This window comes from Triticum dicoccoides, unplaced genomic scaffold, assembly GCF_002162155.2.
Source record: "Triticum dicoccoides isolate Atlit2015 ecotype Zavitan unplaced genomic scaffold, WEW_v2.0 scaffold112540, whole genome shotgun sequence".
In the NCBI taxonomy this organism is placed as follows: domain Eukaryota; kingdom Viridiplantae; phylum Streptophyta; class Magnoliopsida; order Poales; family Poaceae; genus Triticum; species Triticum dicoccoides.
In genome coordinates, this window is record NW_021177918.1 from 5,924 (window position 1) to 12,857 (window position 6,934).

The 6,934-nt window shown below is 41.8% G+C and overlaps 1 pseudogene; it reads left to right on the forward strand.

Moving 5' to 3' along the window:
* The first annotated feature begins 926 nt into the window (after positions 1-926).
* LOC119343015 lies at positions 927-4,602 on the forward strand (annotated as a pseudogene).
* The last annotated feature ends 2,332 nt before the right edge of the window (positions 4,603-6,934 follow it).

Consider the following 6,934-nt stretch of genomic DNA (forward strand, 5'->3'; position numbering starts at 1 on the left):
TAGTAAGCACATCATATTTTTTTCTACTTTGACCAAACATATATTTTCTGGACAAATAAAACGGAAAAGAAAAAGTAGGATTTTCATTAAAGTTGCTTCAGCTTCCGTGCAAGTTGACCTCCTTGGTTTGAATTTGGGGTCAATATAATCATGATAACGAAAGGAGCACTATCAATTGATGCTAGTGCTGACAAGCTAGTAGTAATTAAACACATTCAGCTGCGCATCAAGGGCGAACGCTCGCTGTGTCCACGTCATCCAATCTTTACTGTAGGTAAAACCTAGCGATGTTGGAGATAAAAAGGCAATTCTTCCTGACGAAGGCTCCTTCCTCCTTTTCCTCCCGCCGCCACTGCTCCATCTCCTCCCCGTCTTCTCCTCGTCTCGTCTACTCCGTGGCTCCGTCGCCTTCGCCTCCCCTCCCACCTCAGCGCCGCTGCCTCCGTCTGCTCCGCCTCGCTCTCCTCCGTCCCTCAGCGCGCCACGCCGTCTCCACAGGGTTCAACCTCCATCGGAGCCGATCTCTCTGCTGAGCACGGCCCGCGCCGCCGTTGCTGCCGTGGGCTCCTCGGTGCCGCTGCAGCCGGGGAGGCGGCCTGCGGGAGGGCCCTAAATGTGGCCGATGACTCAATCCGCGGTCGCATGTGGCGGCGGCCAGCCCAGCTCCGCCTCTTCCAGCCCATCTTCCTGGTATGCATCTGGATGCTTGCCTAAAGAAGTTGTCTCGCATTATTGATTCCTTTGGAGGTAATTTGCTTTCATAGTTCTTGTGTGCTGACAAGTCTAATTATTATCCATACATCAGGGCATCATTGGTAGTGAAGGACTCTTGCAGCTGCGAAATATTAGCAGAGGAAAATCTATATGGTTTGAAGGGTTCAGATTCATAATCTGATAGTATTAGGACCCTTGATCCTTCAACCATTATGAGATTTCAAGGCAGATAGTGCATCTTGTACTGTTTACCTTGATTTAGTGAATGCCTTCTGTAGCTTAAGGTTTAATTAGCTGACTACTAATGCTTTGGTAATCTCCTTTCTGAATTCCATACTTGGTAAACAATGTTCCTCACCCGGTCACCCCAAACTGGTGGAATATAAGAAGAATCAGAACTGGGTCACAATGTCTGGCGATTATCTTGTTTTCTCTTGAGGCGGAACTCAATTCAAATACGGTGTTGCAAGATACATAATGTTTGTACAACAGGTAGATATTACTATGCCACCTTTATCTACATTTGAACATATTAACTTTGCAAGAAAATTCCAAGTACTTTTATTGCCAAGTAAGTTCTGTGTACTTGTGAATGGAGATGCTTCTTGTGTGCATGTTTGCCAATGTTCAGTATTTCCTTCGGTAACATTGAGACTTTAGGAGTGAATATACACGTTGTGCAATCACATCCAACAGTAATAACACCAGTAGCAAAATAAAACTATTTTATTTGTTTCAGTTGAGATCCTAAACTATATTAATATGTTATATAGCCAGCTTCATGTTAACATCTTCCTGCTTTTTCTTGCGGTGAAGTCAAGAGCTTTTTATTTATCATCAAGTTCTGGATACAATCAGCCTTTTGTTAGTTTCACGTTGTTAGTATGGCCCTGTTTTAACAAGCAGAATTCAGAAAAATGTACTAATTAATGCACACAAGAAGAGGGGATAAAAGAGGATGTTGGTGATGTGGATTATAACATTTTTCCCCTGCTCATATGGAAACAATGTTGAGGATACCACCCTCCCTGCCCAAATTTTATGTGCAGTTTTGTCACTTATTCTCTAAAAAAATTGCCACTTAAATCTAATTTAATTTAAGAAAATCAATCTATGCTTTTTCCTAGGTGCTACGTGACTTCACTAGTCACATTATTGACTGAGATTACGAGTACGAGAACTTCACAAAAAATGGTTGGCTTGCTATCGCCTTGACGATCTTGAATTTCAGTTTGTTCTTTGGATTTACGGTTTCAAATTTTATCCCACTTGATTTCCAGTTTGAACTTTGGTCGAAGAACTTGGTTATTCTTGTTCTGATTGTTGACACATGTACTTAATTGACTACAGGCATATCATTCATATGACCGATACAATACATTTCTTGCTTCATTCTGTTGGAAGAGGGATAGGTGTGCCTTAATGCAGACTGTATATGCATCCTTGGTGGAACAATGTATGCATGTAGTGATGCAACTACGTGCACAAATCTGGGAGAACATGCATTATTTCTCCCCTTTCTAGCAATTTACCACCACATAGAGGTTGTTCCAGACATGTGTTTTTCCTAGATGCATGTGATGTTCCTTTCTTTTTCTCCCTGACTTGTTTATGGGCTTCTAGAGAAAAAATTTCAAGGAATTTTTTCAAAGGATCTATTCTAAAGAAATATTTTTTGTACTTGTGGATAGGCACAAAAAATCCTGTGCCACAAAGGTTAGCTTCATAGTGTCCATGGCATGTGGATGGCTAGCTATACTGCGTGTAAAAAACAGGAATTCAATCAATTTTTTCTCTTCTCTAGAAAGTTAAGAACAATATCCAGTGTGATTCTCTTCTTATGTACCAGCTTCGCCGTGGAGCTCCAAGGCTGCTACTATAACTTCTTGCGCCATTATTTGGCAACCTACTGTTGCGGTCTCTAGAGGTGACACGATTAGTATGGGTCAGTTGCATTGGTGACGCTGAGCACAAAGCTGTGAATCCACTCCCTTTTGCTCTAGACTATGTATGTCTCTCCAACCGTAAGCCCTCCTTATTATTTTAGTACTCCCTCTCTCTCAGTTTACAGGGCGTGCGTGTACCCCTAGGTCGTCAATTTGAGCAACCTAATACAACTTATATACTACAAAAAATATACCAATATAAACTTCAGATGTTCTATTTTCAAAAGGTATAATTTTTGTGTTATATAGTTTATATTAGGGTGATAAAATTGGCAACCTAGGTATACGCGTAGGACTTGTAAACTGAGACGGAGGGAGTAGTTGGATATAATGTCAAATCATTTACTATCATTGTGTGTAACTACAATCTGATGCAGAGAGTTCTGGTTAGTTCTCATAATTCATCCAGTATATGTTTGTTTTCAAAGCAAAGAAATTGGAAAGTCATACAAGAGAAGCATAAATGACATGTCTTGAAAATTGTATGAGGTTCAATCTTGATATAGTTTTGGACTGAATATTTCTCACTTCGAGGAATGTGTTTTTGCTGAATGTTTTTTTCCAGTGCCCCAACGATTTTATTCCCTGGTACCCTATGGACTTAGATCAGGTTTTTATTCCAAAAATATATTTAATTTACTATGAGGTTATTTGACAGAGAGAAATGTTCTCTGTATAGTGGATACAAGCACTCATGTTAGATCCTTTATGTATCGCCACTGACATATATGTTTTCTCCCAAGAAGAATATATTTGTGGACTAATTCATGTTATCAGGTTGATGTATCAGTTTTATGTATCACCGGTGACACAATGTTACTGATAATACTTGTCTTGAGAGTTATATCAGATTTCAGCCATCCTTTGAAATTGACATGGCATTTTTTACACCCAGGGTTAATTCATGGTATCTTTCTATTTGCTTCCAATCCTAAATATTTCTCATCCATACACGAATATGTATCTATAGGTTTGGTTGTGGCGTCAACTGGCTATCTCGACAACATTGATGCTGAAGTTAGCGACCCTCCAAAGAATGGGATGTTAGATGTCATAGAGCTTGTCTGTCATGTTATCAAGCATTCATAGAATCCAAATGTCATAGTTTCTAGAAATGGGCATGAGCTATTGGAATGCCCCATGTGTTTAGATCCCATGTATCCTCCAATTCATCAGGTATGTCTTCTTGCCGAGCTAATCACATTTAACTATAGCATTTCGGTTGTATCTTACTAGCCTTTCTAGGTTTTTGGCTTTCTATGTGTATGCCGATATATAAGAATACCCAGTTGCAAAAGAACATGACATTGTCGACCAAGGTAGGCAAAGCTAAAATAGGGTTTTGGTTTGTGACCTTTCTCTATGAATCCCTTTCACGCTAATAGGTGACATCCCTTCCTTTCAGTTAACCACCCGATGCATCAGGCCTACCTCCGACTAGCACCTTGCAAACATTTTGAACTTACAGATTGCACGCTCTCCTTTTTCATTTTCAACGTTGTCTAGACTGATCCTTGTCAATTGATTCTACAAGGAGGGCTGATATCTCATTATTTAGAATTTACACTACAAATCCTTAAGCTCAGAAAGAAAGTTATGAATGTGTCTAGAGGCTCTTTTACTATTGTCACATTTGTGCATACCGTTCTCCAATGGCCATGCCATTTGTTCTGAATGCAAGCCAAGGGTTCATAATTGTCGTCCAACTAGCAGGAGTGAATTGGGTAACATAATATGCCTTGCTTTGGAGAAGGTTGGTGCCTCTCTAGAGGTTTTGTTCAAGTTCCAGAACTTTGTATGCTTGGGAATATATGCTTATTATTGCAAGCTGAAACATGAATCAGAGTGCCAATACATACCATATACTGGCCCAAATGCAGGTTCTGAATGCACTGTCGCTGGTGACATCCCATATCAAATTTCAGAGTGTTCTTTGAACTAATTCTGTTTGATCTTTCTATAGGTTTTAGATTTTTGTGGATTTATGTGATTGAATCTTGATATGTCAGGAATGCGTCGAGAAAATGCAACATGACTTGATGTTTGAAGTTACAACCTTAGAGGGGCATCGACACAAATTTGCAAAGACGAATTTTATACCATGCTTGTGTAGCTCGGTCTGGTAATTTCTTTCTCGAACATATAAACAGATTTAGTCCTGTATCTTGCTTTGACACTAAGTAATTCTTTATAAAAAATATTAAAACTTGAAATTTGTGTGTTTATTAGTGTACTATTGGCCTGCGTATCTAAATAAAATGGCAGTGCATATGACCATAATTACGCAGATTCTTGAGACTTAAAACTCAACCATGATTCCATGTTTGGGGATGCAATGATTCAGTTTGGACACCCAATATCAGCTGGGTTGAGGTTCTGGATGTTTTTAGATAGGTAGTTGTACCAAATGCAAAATTCTCACCTCAGTGAACTACTGTTCAGTATGTGACTGACTGAACTGATAAGATCACCTATATATCTCTGAACTAAAATACACTTAATTTCTATTCTTGCTTGATGTGGGCCTGGCGGTAGCGACAACGGCTTCACGCAGGAATACTAGGAGAAAGGAAGACGGGCATAGATCCATGCGGAGCATGAGGCGGGCAGCTAGAATAGATCGACGCCAGGGCGTGAGGACCACCTCGTCATTCTAAAACAATGCCAGTACACCATGTCAGTATAGTATCATGTTCATGTCAGAATCTAAGAGATTTAGGAACATAGGGAGTAGATGGTAATTATGGACGTTGGAGAGGAGTAAATTTGATCACATATACTATATAGGGACTTCGTAGATGCATTCTAGCAGCAGAAGCACAAAACCCTGTATGGAGAAAATTCACTTTTATTGAAGTACTGACATGAATATGACAGTGCGGTGTTGATCAGCAGTGGTGGGCGAGGCGTGGGAGGTGACGATGACGAATGATACGGTGGTCAGCAGATAAAAGGTAAGTGCCGCCGCCGTTTGGTCCCTCTCCTCTCCTTGCTTCTGCCTCTTCCTATATTCATGTTTTGTGTTCTTGCCTTTTTGGAAGCCGTTCATTTCCACTGCCCAGCGGGGGCATCTTCGGGGACTAATCTAGCATCAGGCGTTATAGTAGGAGACACGGCTCTCATGGATTAGGATGTTGCACATCATTGACGGGTCATTCCATGGATTAGGATGTTGCACATCATTGACAGGTCGTTCCGCGCGCTGCTCTTGTTGATTTGTTCTTGACATATCCTCTGTGGTGCTGTACTTTTTGAATCAGTTGGTGGTTTATATTAGCAAGTCCTATCATTTTATCACTTTTGAACCACCGACTATTGCTTTTGTGTTCATACAAGCCTCTTAGTATATATGATGTCACTATTATTCTTTTAAGACCGATCCATTTTGTGAATGTGTTGTATAGCTCTATCTTATTGTTCCAGTCACCAACTTTCATATTGATGTACTTTGAGTCTAATGCAATAACACTACATAGTACAAGCAGGTGAGTATAAGGGGCGCAATCCACCTGGCACCGCCCCTAACTTTCTCTTAGGAGGCGCCACCGGGTGGCGCCCCAACCACTAGTTGAGAAACAGTAAAACGGAGCCACCTATGAGCCCCCACAGCGATTTGGAGCTCCCCATCGTCCGATCACTGCCACGAACGTCCCAGATTTCAGCTCGGTCATCAACAGTTTTCTTACGCTAATTAATAACCCCTTCAGCAGCGTGATCCGCTTAAATAGCAGTTTCATGGGCTGCTGCTCTGCGGAACGAGCTGCGCTTGTGTGAGTAATCGGGCCATGTAGGTTGAGGCCCAGGAAGTACAGTCTAACGTGCAAAGCCTTCCCAGCTTTGCTCCTTCGTTTGTCACCAGCCCTATCCCAAGTTGTTCCTCTGTTCAATTCCAAAAAAAAAGTTGTTCCTCTGTTCCTGTACACTTCGCTGCCGCCATCGTGTGTCCCGGCAGCGAGATTATACTTCACGTGTGCCTCGGATCCGGTGGCCTCTAATGTTCCTCCGCAGCCCCCCATGGTGGATCCTTTCTTTCCCATGTCGAGTCCTGCTCCATGGCGGCCGCGGCGGCACTGCGGCAGCACACGCCGTCGACGTCCATTCCCTGCTGGCATCCGCCTCTTTGTGTTGTTTTTTCATTTAGAGTTTCCTCTCAAGAAAGTAGCTAGCGTCCTCGGCTGCCCCATGAGATCAATGACCAAGAACAGCAAAGATCAAGAGCCCCAAGATTATGAGACGATCTCCATCTTCTCTACTAGATTCTGGTAGACGATGTT